The sequence below is a fragment of the Pseudophryne corroboree genome, chromosome 1 (assembly GCF_028390025.1).
Source record: "Pseudophryne corroboree isolate aPseCor3 chromosome 1, aPseCor3.hap2, whole genome shotgun sequence".
Classification (NCBI taxonomy): Eukaryota; Metazoa; Chordata; class Amphibia; order Anura; family Myobatrachidae; genus Pseudophryne; species Pseudophryne corroboree.
The window spans coordinates 77,504,112-77,521,017 of NC_086444.1; the positions used below are offsets into that span (position 1 = coordinate 77,504,112).

The 16,906-nt window shown below is 48.2% G+C and overlaps 1 long non-coding RNA gene across 1 annotated transcript in view; it reads left to right on the top strand.

The window, feature by feature from the left end:
• Positions 1-13,108: 13,108 nt before the first annotated feature.
• Positions 13,109-16,906, top strand: part of LOC134932774 (uncharacterized) — a 37,258-nt gene continuing 33,460 nt past the window's right edge. Inside the window, exon 1 of the long non-coding RNA XR_010179546.1 lies at positions 13,109-13,155. This is a non-coding gene — a long non-coding RNA (uncharacterized LOC134932774). The remainder of the gene's footprint in view (positions 13,156-16,906) is intronic.

A 16,906-nucleotide genomic window follows, 5' to 3' on the forward strand; every position in this document is an offset into this window, starting at 1 on the left:
GGCAGTCCGTCCATCCATAATTGTATTATAATATATACCACCTAACCGTGGTTTTTTTTTCATTCTTTATACCGTCGTCATACTAGTTGTTAGGAGTATACTACTATCTCTTTATCAACCAGTGTACAGTGCGGTAGTTCACGGCTGTGGCTACCTCTGTGTCGGCACTCGGCAGGCAGTCCGTCCAACCATAATTGTATTATATACCACCTAACCGTGGTTTTTTTTTCATTCTTTATACCGTCGTCATACTAGTTGTTACGAGTATACTACTATCTCTTTATCAACCAGTGTACAGTGCGGTAGTTCACGGCTGTGGCTACCTCTGTGTCGGCACTCGGCAGGCAGTCCGTCCATCCATAATTGTATTATATACCACCTAACCGTGGTTTTTTTATACCACCTAACCGTGGCAGTCCGTCCATAATTGTATACTAGTATCCAATCCATCCATCTCCATTGTTTACCTGAGGTGCCTTTTAGTTCTGCCTATAAAATATGGAGAACAAAAAAGTTGAGGTTCCAAAATTAGGGAAAGATCAAGATCCACTTCCACCTCGTGCTGAAGCTGCTGCCACTAGTCATGGCCGAGACGATGAAATGCCAGCAACGTCGTCTGCCAAGGCCGATGCCCAATGTCATAGTACAGAGCATGTCAAATCCAAAACACCAAATATCAGAAAAAAAAGGACTCCAAAACCTAAAATAAAATTGTCGGAGGAGAAGCGTAAACTTGCCAATATGCCATTTACCACACGGAGTGGCAAGGAACGGCTGAGGCCCTGGCCTATGTTCATGGCTAGTGGTTCAGCTTCACATGAGGATGGAAGCACTCAGCCTCTCGCTAGAAAACTGAAAAGACTCAAGCTGGCAAAAGCACCGCAAAGAACTGTGCGTTCTTTGAAATCCCAAATCCACAAGGAGAGTCCAATTGTGTCGTTTGCGATGCCTGACCTTCCCAACACTGGACGTGAAGAGCATGCGCCTTCCACTATTTGCATGCCCCCTGCAAGTGCTGGAAGGAGCACCCGCAGTCCAGTTCCTGATAGTCAGATTGAAGATGTCAGTGTTGAAGTACACCAGGATGAGGAGGATATGGGTGTTGCTGGCGCTGGGGAGGAAATTGACCAGGAGGATTCTGATGGTGAGGTGGTTTGTTTAAGTCAGGCACCCGGGGAGACACCTGTTGTCCGTGGGAGGAATATGGCCGTTGACATGCCAGGTGAAAATACCAAAAAAATCAGCTCTTCGGTGTGGAGGTATTTCACCAGAAATGCGGACAACAGGTGTCAAGCCGTGTGTTCCCTTTGTCAAGCTGTAATAAGTAGGGGTAAGGACGTTAACCACCTCGGAACATCCTCCCTTATACGTCACCTGCAGCGCATTCATAATAAGTCAGTGACAAGTTCAAAAACTTTGGGTGACAGCGGAAGCAGTCCACTGACCAGTAAATCCCTTCCTCTTGTAACCAAGCTCACGCAAACCACCCCACCAACTCCCTCAGTGTCAATTTCCTCCTTCCCCAGGAATGCCAATAGTCCTGCAGGCCATGTCACTGGCAAGTCTGACGAGTCCTCTCCTGCCTGGGATTCCTCCGATGCATCCTTGCGTGTAACGCCTACTGCTGCTGGCGCTGCTGTTGTTGCCGCTGGGAGTCGATGGTCATCCCAGAGGGGAAGTCGTAAGCCCACTTGTACTACTTCCAGTAAGCAATTGACTGTTCAACAGTCCTTTGCGAGGAAGATGAAATATCACAGCAGTCATCCTACTGCAAAGCGGATAACTGAGTCCTTGACAACTATGTTGGTGTTAGACGTGCGTCCGGTATCCGCCGTTAGTTCACAGGGAACTAGACAATTTATTGAGGCAGTGTGCCCCCGTTACCAAATACCATCTAGGTTCCACTTCTCTAGGCAGGCGATACCGAGAATGTACACGGACGTCAGAAAAAGACTCACCAGTGTCCTAAAAAATGCAGTTGTACCCAATGTCCACTTAACCACGGACATGTGGACAAGTGGAGCAGGGCAGGGTCAGGACTATATGACTGTGACAGCCCACTGGGTAGATGTATGGACTCCCGCCGCAAGAACAGCAGCGGCGGCACCAGTAGCAGCATCTCGCAAACGCCAACTCTTTCCTAGGCAGGCTACGCTTTGTATCACCGCTTTCCAGAATACGCACACAGCTGAAAACCTCTTACGGCAACTGAGGAAGATCATCGCGGAATGGCTTACCCCAATTGGACTCTCCTGTGGATTTGTGGCATCGGACAACGCCAGCAATATTGTGTGTGCATTAAATATGGGCAAATTCCAGCACGTCCCATGTTTTGCACATACCTTGAATTTGGTGGTGCAGAATTTTTTAAAAAATGACAGGGGCGTGCAAGAGATGCTGTCGGTGGCCAGAAAAATTGCGGGACACTTTCGGCGTACAGGCACCACGTACAGAAGACTGGAGCACCACCAAAAACTACTGAACCTGCCCTGCCATCATCTGAAGCAAGAAGTGGTAACGAGGTGGAATTCAACCCTCTATATGCTTCAGAGGTTGGAGGAGCAGCAAAAGGCCATTCAAGCCTATACAATTGAGCACGATATAGGAGATGGAATGCACCTGTCTCAAGTGCAGTGGAGAATGATTTCAACGTTGTGCAAGGTTCTGATGCCCTTTGAACTTGCCACACGTGAAGTCAATTCAGACACTGCCAGCCTGAGTCAGGTCATTCCCCTCATCAGGCTTTTGCAGAAGAAGCTGGAGGCATTGAAGAAGGAGCTAACACGGAGCGATTCCGCTAGGCATGTGGGACTTGTGGATGCAGCCCTTAATTCGCTTAACAAGGATTCACGGGTGGTCAATCTGTTGAAATCAGAGCACTACATTTTGGCCACCGTGCTCGATCCTAGATTTAAAGCCTACCTTGGATCTCTCTTTCCGGCAGACACAGGTCTGCTGGGGTTGAAAGACCTGCTGGTGACAAAATTGTCAAGTCAAGCGGAACGCGACCTGTCAACATCTCCTCCTTCACATTCTCCCGCAACTGGGGGTGCGAGGAAAAGGCTCAGAATTCCGAGCCCACCCGCTGGCGGTGATGCAGGGCAGTCTGGAGCGACTGCTGATGCTGACATCTGGTCCGGACTGAAGGACCTGACAACGATTACGGACATGTCGTCTACTGTTACTGCATATGATTCTCTCAACATTGATAGAATGGTGGAGGATTATATGAGTGACCGCATCCAAGTAGGCACGTCACACAGTCCGTACTTATACTGGCAGGAAAAAGAGGCAATTTGGAGGCCCTTGCACAAACTGGCTTTATTCTACCTAAGTTGCCCTCCCACAAGTGTGTACTCCGAAAGAGTGTTTAGTGCCGCCGCTCACCTTGTCAGCAATCGGCGTACGAGGTTACATCCAGAAAATGTGGAGAAGATGATGTTCATTAAAATGAATTATAATCAATTCCTCCGCGGAGACATTGACCAGCAGCAATTGCCTCCACAAAGTACACAGGGAGCTGAGATGGTGGATTCCAGTGGGGACGAATTGATAATCTGTGAGGAGGGGGATGTACACGGTGATATATCGGAGGGTGAAGATGAGGTGGACATCTTGCCTCTGTAGAGCCAGTTTGTGCAAGGAGAGATTAATTGCTTCTTTTTTGGGGGGGGTCCAAACCAACCCGTCATATCAGTCACAGTCGTGTGGCAGACCCTGTCACTGAAATGATGGGTTGGTTAAAGTGTGCATGTCCTGTTTTGTTTATACAACATAAGGGTGGGTGGGAGGGCCCAAGGATAATTCCATCTTGCACCTCTTTTTTCTTTTCTTTTTCTTTGCATCATGTGCTGATTGGGGAGGGTTTTTTGGAAGGGACATCCTGCGTGACACTGCAGTGCCACTCCTAGATGGGCCCGGTGTTTGTGTCGGCCACTAGGGTCGCTAATCTTACTCACACAGCTACCTCATTGCGCCTCTTTTTTTCTTTGCGTCATGTGCTGTTTGGGGAGGGTTTTTTGGAAGGGACATCCTGCGTGACACTGCAGTGCCACTCCTAGATGTGCCCGGTGTTTGTGTCGGCCACTAGGGTCGCTAATCTTACTCACACAGCTACCTCATTGCGCCTCTTTTTTTCTTTGCGTCATGTGCTGTTTGGGGAGGGTTTTTTGGAAGGGACATCCTGCGTGACACTGCAGTGCCACTCCTAGATGTGCCCGGTGTTTGTGTCGGCCACTAGGGTCGCTAATCTTACTCACACAGTCAGCTACCTCATTGCGCCTCTTTTTTTCTTTGCGTCATGTGCTGTTTGGGGAGGGTTTTTTGGAAGGGCCATCCTGCGTGACACTGCAGTGCCACTCCTAGATGGGCCCGGTGTTTGTGTCGGCCACTAGGGTCGCTAATCTTACTCACACAGCTACCTCATTGCGCCTCTTTTTTTCTTTGCGTCATGTGCTGTTTGGGGAGGGTTTTTTGGAAGGGACATCCTGCGTGACACTGCAGTGCCACTCCTAGATGGGCCCGGTGTTTGTGTCGGCCACTAGGGTCGCTTATCTTACTCACACAGCGACCTCGGTGCAAATTTTAGGACTAAAAATAATATTGTGAGGTGTGAGGTATTCAGAATAGACTGAAAATGAGTGTAAATTATGGTTTTTGAGGTTAATAATACTTTGGGATCAAAATGACCCCCAAATTCTATGATTTAAGCTGTTTTTTAGTGTTTTTGGAAAAAAACACCCGAATCCAAAACACACCCGAATCCGACAAAAATAATTCGGTGAGGTTTTGCCAAAACGCGTTCGAACCCAAAACACGGCCGCGGAACCGAACCCAAAACCAAAACACAAAACCCGAAAAATTTCAGGCGCTCATCTCTAGCATGAACCCACACGCTGAAAGTTATATAGTGGAAGTAGCAGGGTCCCCCAGCAACACAGAGTATATCAGGAGATGCATAATGTGCTGTGCTGTATAAGAAACTGTAAATAAAGCAATCATTTCACAGGGGCACTGACATGATGTGAAGAGGGGAATGGAGGCAGCAGGAAGCCACAGACTGAGAGGTGTATAGCGGGAAGAGCAGGGTCCCTTGAGGGACCAAAAAGGGGTGCGCCCACTACACAAAGTGGGTCAGGGAAGCAAGATATGCATATACTAGATCTCCAACCAACGTAAGTTAACGAACAACTATAATTCTAACTTACCATCCTCATCCCGTAGTGAAGCACAGGTATTCAGCTAATATATATATATATATATATATTCATTTTATATATACATATATATATATATTTTACTGCTGTATGACCATATCATACAGCCCACCAAGAACCTTTGCAATCTGGGGTGGACAACTATGCAATAGATAGCCCCTATCCTTGTGTATCCATGCCTATTTCCCTATAGATTGTAAGCTTGCGGGCAGGGCCTTCCTATCTCTATGACTGTTTGTTATTACCCAGTTTTGTTATATCATTGTTATTTCCAATTGTAAAGTGCAACGGAATTTGCTGCGCTATATAAGACACTGTTAACATACCTCTCAACTGTCCCGTTTTTCACGGTCTGTCCCGCTGTCCCACCCGCGGGTCGCAGTGTCCCGCGAGTGGGGGGGGGGGGGGCGGCAGTTGGGAGATCACCCCCCCTCCCCGTCACTCGCTGCTCTGAGGAGAGCAGCGGGGAATAGACGCTGTGCGCATGTGCACAGCGTCTATTCCTGGCAGAGAGGGACAGGGGGCATGGCCAGCAGCTCTCACAGCGCTTTCCATGCCCCCATAATGATGAAAATGGGGCGTGGCTTGCGATCGCGGCACTTGCCGCGAGGCCACGCCCCTTTTGGTAGGCAACGCCCCCTAATTTCAGAAGTCTTGATTTCTATTCAAGCAAAGTTGGGAGGTATGCTGTTAATAAATAATATATATGTTCCAATGTACATTTTAGTGTCTTTATTACATCATGTGTGTGCTTAAAAGTGCTCTTTGCCCAAAGAATTACCCCTGGTTTGCAGGGGCGAATTTAGGGGTCAGGACTCCTCTAGGGACAACATTAAAGGTCACCCCCCCCCCCCCCCCCCTTCCCATCATATCACTGCCACCTTCCTGTTGGGGCCTCCCAACTGCCACAGCAGCACCAACCTCCCCCCACCCCTCACCACAATTTACTGACCTTTGCCTCACCAGTTACAAAATAAAAATTAAGTTGCAATGACAAAAAAAAATCACCTGCCTTCATCTGGCCTACGACTTAGCAGGGCTCTCAAGTGGGCATGCTGTGCCGCCCCTCCAGCAAGTGTCACCCCTAGGAACATGCCTCATGTGCTAGTGGGAAATACACAACTGCTGGTTTGTGCAAAAGTGAATCCTCTTGGTAAAACGAACCTGCTCACTTGGCAATTATACTTGTTCCAGACTGCGCCCACCCTATCCCAGCTTCAGCCCTGAGCTCCGTGCAAATCCTCTGTGACCGTTTTTTTATGGGGGGGGGGGGGGGGGGGGCACATCCTAGCCAGACTGGTACCTAAGGGAGGCCTTGGTCTCCTGATACTTCACTCTTACTACCATGCAGCACAACTTAGCCATGTCATATCATGGCATTCTGACCCAGGTTATAAAAGGTGGGTGGATCTTGAGAATGTTATACTTCAGGATGTGATCATCTGGCTAGCTAAGACCAGCCTCAGCTTGTATGATCCTGACAGTTCGGTTCAATCTTGAGGTGTGGAATAAAAAATGGGTGCCCATGGTTTAGCCCCTTACCCCTCCCATTTTATTTCCTCCTGGGTGTAGTAGTGCTATGGCCTCCTTTTGGAATGGGGTTCGGATTGACTATTTTCAGTATGTACAGGGCGAATTTGCCCCATCATCGTTTGCAGATATTCAAGCTCGTTGCTCCCTTCTATCCTCATGCTGCTATCCAGAACCTGCAGATTATTTGTTTCTGTACTGTATCTTTCCATTTTGGCCCAGACCCCTTGTTATTGGGAACCTCATCAAGTCACATGGGAGGCTGATTTACCTGCTCTTGTTGATGATGAGGGATGCTCTGCCATTAGGTCAAGGACCACTAAAGCCTCTATTAGTCTGGCCTTAAGGGAAACATGTTACAAGGTATACACCAGATGGTACTTGGTACCCTCTAAGCTCCATGCCATCTATCCATCAACTTCAATCCCATACTGTGGACGATGTGTGAGTACAGTATGTTTTACCACACTTGGTGGTCTTGACCCCTTTTTATTTCTTTCTGGGAGCAAACATGTATCACAGATCTGACGCAGCAGCGCATCAGAGAAGCCGGCAGTAAGCATTTTTTTACTTAAGATGCCTCCTGTGGCTTTGCATAATTTCTCACAGTCGCTGAATACAAAGACGCCCGTGATATTTGCTTTCACCTCTGCCTTATCCCCAATGTTCAGAGTTTGCAGAGTAGGTGAAAAGTAGGGAAACATCTTTATTTCAAGATAAAAATGTTGGATTCAAAAGAAGCATACATTAGATAAATATATTGTCCCAGATTTATCACGCCTTGGAGAGTTATAAATTGCACGGTGATAATGTACCAACCAATCAGCTCCTAACTGTCATTTTTCAAACACAGCCTGTAACATGGTAGCTAGGAGCTGGTTGGGTGCTACTTTATCACTGTGCAATTTATCACTTTCCAAGGATTGATAAATCTTGGCCATTGTATTCTATAGATAGTCCTTGAACCTTACTCGACAAAGTGCTACTAAATTCTGCCTAGATGCATATCTATTTTTTTTACTTTTCCTACTTGTGCAAATAAGACACATATGAGAGCAAAGAGATGAAATGCCCTCTAATTATGAAAGGACCTCTAATTATACAGGTATTGGTCATAACTGTATGTAGCCATAATGTCCAGACAATGTTCAGAATGTGAACAGTTATGATATCAACATTGCTCCCAATATGGACATTTCAAAGAGACTGGAGGGTTAGGGTTAGGCTACGGGAGGAGAGGGTTATGGTTAGGCACTAGGGGGAGGGTTAGGCTACAGGAGGGGAGGGTTAAGGTTAGGCACTAGGGGGAGGGTTAGGCTACAGGAGGGAAGGGTTAAGGTTAGGCGCTAGGGGGAGGGTTAGGCTACAGGAGGGAAGGGTTAATGTTAGGCACTAGGGGGAGGGTTAGGCTACAGGAGGGGAGGGTTAAGGTTAGGCACTAGGGGGAGGGTTAGGCTACAGGAGGGGAGGGTTAAGGTTAGGCACTAGGGGGAGGGTTAGGCTACAGGAGGGGAGGGTTAAGGTTAGGCACTGGGGGGAGGATTAGGCTACGGGAGGGGTGGTTTAAGGTTAGGCACTGGGGGAGGGTTAGGCAATAGGAGGGGAGGGTTAGAATGCAGGAGGACAGGGTTAGGGTTAGGCATTTGAAGGAGAGTTAGGGTTAGGCTACAGGAGGGGAGGGTTACGCACTAGGGGGAGGGTTAGTGTTTGACTGCTGGAGGGGCGGTTTGGGTTAGACTGCAGGATGGAAGGGTTAGGGTTAGGTACTAGGGGGAGGATTGGGCACTAGATGTAAAGTTAGGGATAGGTTGCAGGAAGGGAGGGTTACACACTAGGGGGAGGGTTAAGTTTTCACTGCTGGAGGGGAGGGTTAGGCTGCAGGAGGAAAGAGTTAAGGTTAGGCAGTATGGGAAGGTTAGGGTTAGGCTGCATGTGGGAAGGTAAGGGTTAGACACAAGGTGGAGTGTTAGGAGTCATGGTTAGCAATACTCACCACTGGAAGCATTGTAGGATCTGCTGGAAGTCACCAGGACATCATTGCCGGACCCTGAAGAAATCTCTGGAGCCGCTGGAACAGGTAATTCACCACTAGACCACCAGGGCCATTTTGTCGACAGCGGAATCTTGATGGTCAGAAAGCCAATGGATCCCGATGGTAAGTACTGGGTTTAGGGTAAGGTTTAGGATTAAGATTAGGAAATAGGGGGAGGGTTAGGGCTAGGCACGAGGTGGAGGGTATAGGTTCGGCTGTGGGAGGAGAGTTACGTTAGGCTGCGGGAGTGGTGGAGTGGGTTAAAATACTGACTAGGATCCATCAGGATTTTGAATGTCGGGATGCCGCTGTCAGCATTCTGACCACCAGGACATTCCAACCACCGGGACATTCCGACCGCCGGGACATTCCAACCACCAGGATGACTGCTGGGATTTTGATACCATTCCAAAATGACATAGTAGAATTTTCCAGTCCAAACGCACAATAAATAAATGTTGAACAATATTTTTCTAATTATTTGTTTTTACTTGGTTTTAGCTGTTTATTGTTTTTTTTTATTCTTTTATATAACTTACTGTTTTCTATTACAAGATGAAAGTAAAATGTGATTTATATAAAAGCACATGATCTTCATTTTACTTAAGTGTTTTCTGAATACACAAAGAGCTTTGGATCTCTTATAATTACAATGCAATGTCTGAGTGCTGACAGACTCATTCATTACAGCCATGTCTTCTCCGTTTTCTCTGTGTGGGCTCAACGGCTCGCTGTCTGCTGCTGCGGTCTATATGGCGCGCCAATGTCTTTGCTGAATTTCTCATAGACTACTATAATACTGTATCACTTTCACTATTGCTTTGATCTAAACCTGGTAAATTGATGATGCTGGACCCAAAGTGGATGATTTAGAGCTGCAAGCAAATCCATGCACTGATGGATCATGTGATCCGGCGATTATACTGCACCTGCTTACATGGCGAGCATAGGCAACTATGAGCAACTACAGGGGATCCAGAGTCTTGCGCATTTCACTTGCATCTCCACTTGTAGGCGAATAGGTTGACTGGGGAGCAAGTGGATGTTTGCACATAGGCTCTCAGTGCCAGTGGCATCGAGAGAGGGGGAGAGGGTACAAATTACCAGGGCCCAGGTCTAATAGAGGGGCCCAGGTCCATGCCTCCTTTGATTAGGCCATGCCCCCTGAAAAGCACCTGGGCCCAGCCAGTCTCTCTACTACCCTCGCTGGGAGGTATGCCATGCTTCTGTGAGTGGGTGCTTCTGATGTGCTAGACACGCCCACAAAGAGGACTTGCCATGCCCTCAGCATGCTGTGGTCACACCTCCTCCAGTGGGGGCAGGCGGGCCCAGGAAGTTGTTGGCCCGGGGCCCAGAATTTCTATTGGCTGCCCTGATCAGTGCACATAGCAAATGTGCACTGATAGAGATGATGGTTACTTTCACAAACAGATGGGAGCATGCAACTCTGAATACAGGAGAGGATTAGCATTTATGTATGAGCATGCAATGCGGCCGCATCTACGGTCAACTTGCATCAATTCTGTTGTGGTTTCAAGTTATGCAACTTGCATAAACTACTGGGAAATTAGGAAGCTGTATGTATATGTGTCGGTTGAAATAAATCTTCATAATGATGCACAGCTTGTATTTTTTTCTTCAGTGGCTAGTCATTCCATCAGGATAGCCCTGATTTTGGGGAACTGTCCTGCTCTGCCAGGAGCATTTTGATCCAGCATGAGCAAGAGTTCGTTTTCTTACATTGCAAACCATTGTCTGGTTAGGAGAGAGGAAGGAGATGGAGGTGGTTGGTGGGAGGCATTAGCTATGCTCTACATTGTGCTGGCCATGCCCACTTCACAGTGGTGACACGCATTGTGCATGCCTCATTAGAGCATGGCTCCAAAAAGAGGCATAGCAGCGATATGTTCGATGGGGCACCCACGGGGGTGTGGTAAATGCTTCAAATTGCTATGCCTTCAGCAAAACCTCTCCCCTACCCTAAAATCATGTTCAATAGGCTCAAGCATCAGAGAAACCTGCCTATAGTACCTCATTACACATTTTATCTTGCTGCACAAAATGGGATCTTTGTGATACCCCAGCAAATGGTCTTCTGTGTAGATATATGGGTATCACACTTGTTTTAATAAGGGAGCTTATATGTCCTGCCTCATGCTCCAATAACATGGATGTGTATGGATCATTATTTATGGCAATATAATGTCAGTTGTTTTAATCTATAATGCAGAAAATTCCCAGCATCCCTCGCAGCGGCTCATGATGTCAGGAGCAGGTCACATGAGCGGTGTCAGCAGTTTAAGTAAATAAATAAACTTGCCTAGAGTGAGACCTACCGACACTCCTATCATTACAAGCTGAGCTTCGGTGTGTGTTACCTGCCAGGAGGAGAGAGCAAGGATGTACAGTAGTGCCGAGGGATGTCATTTCCGAGACAGCCCATTGGAGGAGATACCTGGCATTTCATTGACAGCTGCTGACAGCCGAAGCCCTCATACGGACAGTGGGAGAGGTATAATAATGCATTGCCTTAACACTACAGAGCAGTAAGGAGTTACCTCAGCTTAACAGACACTAGCTAAACAGGAAGCAACACAGGGGGTCATTCCGAGTTGATCGCTAGCTGCATTCGTTCGCTGTGCAGCAATGAGGCAAAAAAAAGGCACTTCTGCACATGCGTATGTGGCGCAATGCGCACGTGTGACGTACTATTACAACGGTCGATGTAGTTTCACACAGGGTCTAGCAAAGCTTTTCAGTCGCACTGCTGACCACAGAGTGATTGACAGGAAGTGGGCGTTTCTGGGTGTCAACTGGCCGTTTTCAGGGAGTGTTCGTAAAAACGCATGCGTGCCAGGAAAAACGCAGGCGTGGCTGGGCGAACGCGGGGCATGTACGCGACGTCAAAACAGGAACTGAATAGTCTGAAGTGATCGCAATCGCTGAGTAGGTTTTAAGCTACACAGAAACTGCACAAAAAAACTTTGTAGCCTCTCTGCGATCCTTTCGTTCGCACTTCTGCTAGGCTAAAATACACTCCCAGTGGGAGGCGGCATAGCGTTTGCACGGCTGCTAAAAACCTGCTAGCGAGCGATCAACTCGGAATGACCACCACAGTTCCTGCAGTATTGTGCATGTAAAGTTGCTCCGCTGCAGTGCTATGTATAGTACCCCTCAGAGGTAGCTCAGTTTGTATTGAACTGAGCTATGGCAGTCCAGTACTCCAAGTACGCAGCATTCAATGTACTGTATTGTAAAATAACACTGAGTTTTCTCTCTACAGTCAGGATTATACCCCTTTCAGACTGCCTGAGGCGGGACGCACATGGGTGCCTGTCGCTGTCTGCAACCCGGCATATTGCCGGGTTGGTGACGTCAGCGGTGACGCAGAGGGGTCAGCGCTTGGAGACCACATGATCTCCAATCGCCGCCCATACACAGAAAGTGAATGGGAAATGGGTCACATCCACCTAGCAGCCCGTTTACACAGCACAGCGAGCCAGGTTGAAGACGTGTTCAACCCTGCTCACAACTACGGTTGAAATACCGGGTCACTCGACCCAGTATTTCATCCCTGGCACCTTTCAGACTGCACATGAACACGGGTTATGCACGCTCATGTGCCAATAACCCGTGTTCATAGGTGGCGGTCTGAAATGGGTATTAGTGAAAAACATTCCTTCTTAATTAGCAATCTCGGGCAACGTTTCAGAAAATCTGCTCAGTAACATTCACTTATTCCTACTACTACAGCTACTTCTCTACCAAAATCATTCTACAGTATGTGCACCACCGGTAAAGAGCACAGCTGAACTTTATGACTGGAACTAAGGGGGGACATTATTGTCCCTGGTAGATCATAAGTGTACAGACTTATTGTAATGTTAATTGCATGTGTATTCGGGTGACTGGCTATTAGACAGGTCATTATTTATTAACAGTTGTTACAATTTAGTCTAATTCTGGTAATGAATCTAATTTCTGCTACTATCAGTACTGCAAGAAAATAGTTCAGATATATAGATGTTTATGTTATACTTAGAGGCGTTATCAATCCGAATCTCTGATATAGGTAAACTTACACTGTTCCTGCAGAAAAGAAGACTCAGAACAAGCTCTAGAACAATAAAACAAGTTTATTGTTTTTATGTGTGATTTATGGTAAAATTGTAAACCGCTGTAATTGCAAGCTAATGTGAGGAAACTGGTGTTCACTAGCCATTCAAAGTTTTACTGACTAGAAGGCTTTTATCAATAAATTCTAACTGTAGTTCAGAAGTCCTTGTTATATGTCTCCGTGTTGATCCATTCTCCCCACCTCTCTCTTGGTAGAAGATTCAAGGAACCTGCATAAAAGGAAGAAACTACGACCACCAGGTAAAGGCGAACACATGGAATATGAGTTACCAACTTACCTCACCATCCTAGATACTTAACAGGGTGTTCAGGGCCGGTTCTTGCCCTTGTGGCGCCCCGGGCAAAAGTTAGGGACGTGGCTTAATGCGGAGGCGTGGTCAGTCACGCCCCCATTTGTAGCGCCGCTGAAACCAACTCTTAAAAAAAACCAAAGTATACTTACTATACCCCGCTCCTGATTCCAGACCTGCAGACCTCCCCCCGGCGCCGCTCTTCTCCTCAGATCTATGGGAGAGACGTCTCCCCCATAGCACAGCATAGGCATTAGAGGTCAATTATGACCCCTAGCGTCTGTGCTACAATGCTCTGCGGTGCGCGATGACGTCATCGCGCACCGCACAGCAAAGGTCCTCTCCATGAAGGGAGACTAGATGCTTAGCGTCTGATTCCCTTCACAGCGGGAGGGGGGGGGGGGCAGCGCCATGAAGGGAAACTAGACGCGTAGCGTCTGGTTCCCTTCTCACAGCGGGGGGAGGCACAGCGCGGGGGCACTGCTGAGGGGCACTCTGCACAGTGGCGGATCTTGCCATGGTGCGGCGCCCTCCGGATGGCACCGGCGCCCTCCGTAAGGCGGCGCCCCGGGCAAAAGTCCTGCTTGCCCGTGGCAAGATCCGCCACTGAGGGTGTTACATCTTCACATATGGAGACAGAATTAGGAACTTTCCTAGTTTACCAGGTAAACAGTAAGGACACTGCCCACCTCAGCCTCTCACATCAGACGGGATAAAATGTTGCACCCTCATTGTCACAGCACAAGCCATCAAAGAACATTTAGAAACAAAAATGTCTGACATTACTGTCGAGATATGGCATGCGCTACTGCAGTTTCCCAGTGTTCCTTTAGAGAGGCATTAAATCCTCTTCCAAGATGGAGCCATGCACTGCACCATCTTGTCACTGTGTTAGAGCACCACAATGGGACAGGAATGTGTTCCACTTAGCTCCAAGAGGCTCTGTAATATCCCTGAGATCCCTACTACCAAGCTACACTGTTAACGCTTGCATATACACTGCTACCCTCATACATCACCGGGCTGGTGCTTTGTATGTTTTGCTCCATCATCCAGATACTGAGTGGAGATGTCACCAATAGCAGACAATCAGATTCTAGCTATTATCTTCTAGAAGGTGCTAGATAAATAAATAGAATCTGTTTGCTACGGGCAACATCTCCACTTCTTTAAACGCACTCTTTAGTAAATATACCCCTGAGTGTATGAAACAGTGAGTACGGCTTTCCATACATACTACTGCTCAATAAACCATTCTACTGGTTAACTACTGGGCTGTTTGGTGACTCTGATTTGCTCTGTTCGGTCGTATTTTTGATGCTCAGTAATTAACCTTATAATCTGCAATATACAATCAGAATTTACCACGCTTTGCGGCTGCTGTGTGAGCAAATGCTGCAGCACTGTTATTCTTTTCTAAAGAGATGTCATTGCCTTTCAGACATTTAAATCTTTGTTCTCTGTTATATAACAATTTAGTTCTTGGAAGAACAAATCTTTGCATGGAGGGAAGCAGTGGCGTGCGGTGAGGTCAGTGGCTGGTGAGGCACTACAGCCATAATGTCCGCCAGATCCTGCCAATGACCCCTACCGCCGCCGAGCCAATGCCCACTACTGCCTCTGAGCCAATGTCTGCAGCCACCGCCAATGGCTTACAAACTTGCCTACTATCAACTGACCCAGCCCTCCGCCACTAATTTGCATCTCAGTCCGATGCCGCCAATGCCCGCTGCCTGCCTGCTCATTATACTTGTGATATATTGTACATTTTTATAGAAAAATAAATAAAAATTAGTGTTTGGGAAGGGAGTGGGAGGAGGACATGAATGCAATTTTGTTGTCCAGGGCTTCCATTAACTTAATGGAGAAGGGTCTGAATGGGTTAAAAAAATGTAAAAAAAAAATGTGTGAGGTCCCCCCTCCTAAGCATAACCAGCCTCGGGCTCTTTGAGCCGGTGCTGGTTGTTTAAATACTGGGAAAAAATTGGACAGGGGTTCCCCGTATTTAGACAACCAGCACCGGGCTCTTAGACCGGTCCTGGTTCCAAAAATACGGGGGACAAAAGATGTAGGGGTCCCCCATATTTTTAAAACCAGCACCGGGCTCCACTAGCCAGGGACATAATGCCACAGCCGGGGGACACATTTATGTAGGTCCCTGCGGCCGTGGCATTACCCCCCAACTAGTCACCCCTGGCCAGGGTTCCCTGGAGGAGTGGGAACCCCTTAAATCAAGGGGTCTCCCCCCCTCCAGGCACCCAAGGGTTAGGGGTGAAGCCCGAGGCTGTCCCCAGCACCCCTGGGCGGTGGGTGCCGGGCTGATAGCCATAAGTGTGTAAAAAAAAGAATATTGTTTTTTGTTGTGGAGCTACAAGGCCCAGCAAGCCTCCCCCGCTTGCTGGTACTTGGAGAACCTCAAGTACCAGCATGTGGGGAAATAATGGGCCCGCTGGTACCTGTAGTTCTACAACAAAAAAAATACCCAAATAAAAACACAACACACACACCGTGAAAGTAAAAATTTATTAAAACACACTTACACACTCACACATACTTACCTACATCCCACGCCGGTCACGTCCACTTGTCCAGTAGAATCCAATAGGTGGTTCCTGTAAAAATGAGAGAGAGATTACTTACCTTCATCCCACGCCGGTCACGTCCACTTGTCCAGTAGAATCCAATAGGTGGTACCTGTAAAAATGAGAGAGAGATTACTTACCTACATCCCACGCCGGTCACGTCCACTTGTCCAGTAGAATCCAATAGGTGGTTCCTGTAAAAATGAGAGAGAGAGATTACTTACCTACATCCCACGCCGGTCACGTCCACTTGTCCAGTAGAATCCCATAGGTGGTTCCTGTAAAAATGAAAATTATACTTACAAACAAAGTAATCCACAGGAGGAGAGAGAGAGAGAGAGAGAGAGAGAGAGAGAAATTAATGAATATTATGCACTCGCTGACGCGGGAAGACGTTAGCACAGACAGGGGAGAGTGCTACTGCCGGCTGGCCTGTAGCTTTGCCCCCAGTAGCTGTGCCCCTTGTGGCTGTGCCCCCAGTTACTGTGCCCCCTGTAGCTGTGCCCCTTGTAGTTGTGCCCCCAGTTGCTGTGCCCCTTGTAGCTGTGTACCCAGTTGCTGTGCCCCCTGTAGCTGTGCCCCTTGTAGTTGTGCCCCCAGTTGCTGCTGCCGGTTGGCAGGATGGAGCAGGCGCCCCCAATAGTTATGAGCCCAGTAGCTGTGCCCCTCAGTAATTGTGATCCCTCTAGCTGTGCCCCCAGTAGCTTTCCCCACTGTTGCAGCGCCCCCTGTAGCAGTGCCCCGAGTAGTTGTGACTCCTGTAGTTGTGCCCCCAGTCGCTGTGCCCCTTGTAGCTGTGCCCCCTGTAGCTGTGCCCCCAGTAGTTGTGCCCCCTGTAGCTGTGCCCCCTGTAGCTGTGCCCCTTGTAGCAGTGCCCTGAGTAGTTGTTCCCCCTGTAGTTGTGCCCCCAGTAGCTGTGCCCCCAGTCGCTGTGCCCCCAGTCGTTGTGCCCCTTGTGGCTGTGCCCCCTGTAATTGTGCCCCTTGTAGCTGTGCCCCCTGTAATTGTGCCCCCTGTAGCTGTGCCCCTTGTAGCTGTGCCCCCAGTTGCTGTGCCCCTTGTAGCTGTGTCCCCTGTAGCTGTGCCCCTTGTAGTTGTGCCCCCAGTTGCTGTGCCCCT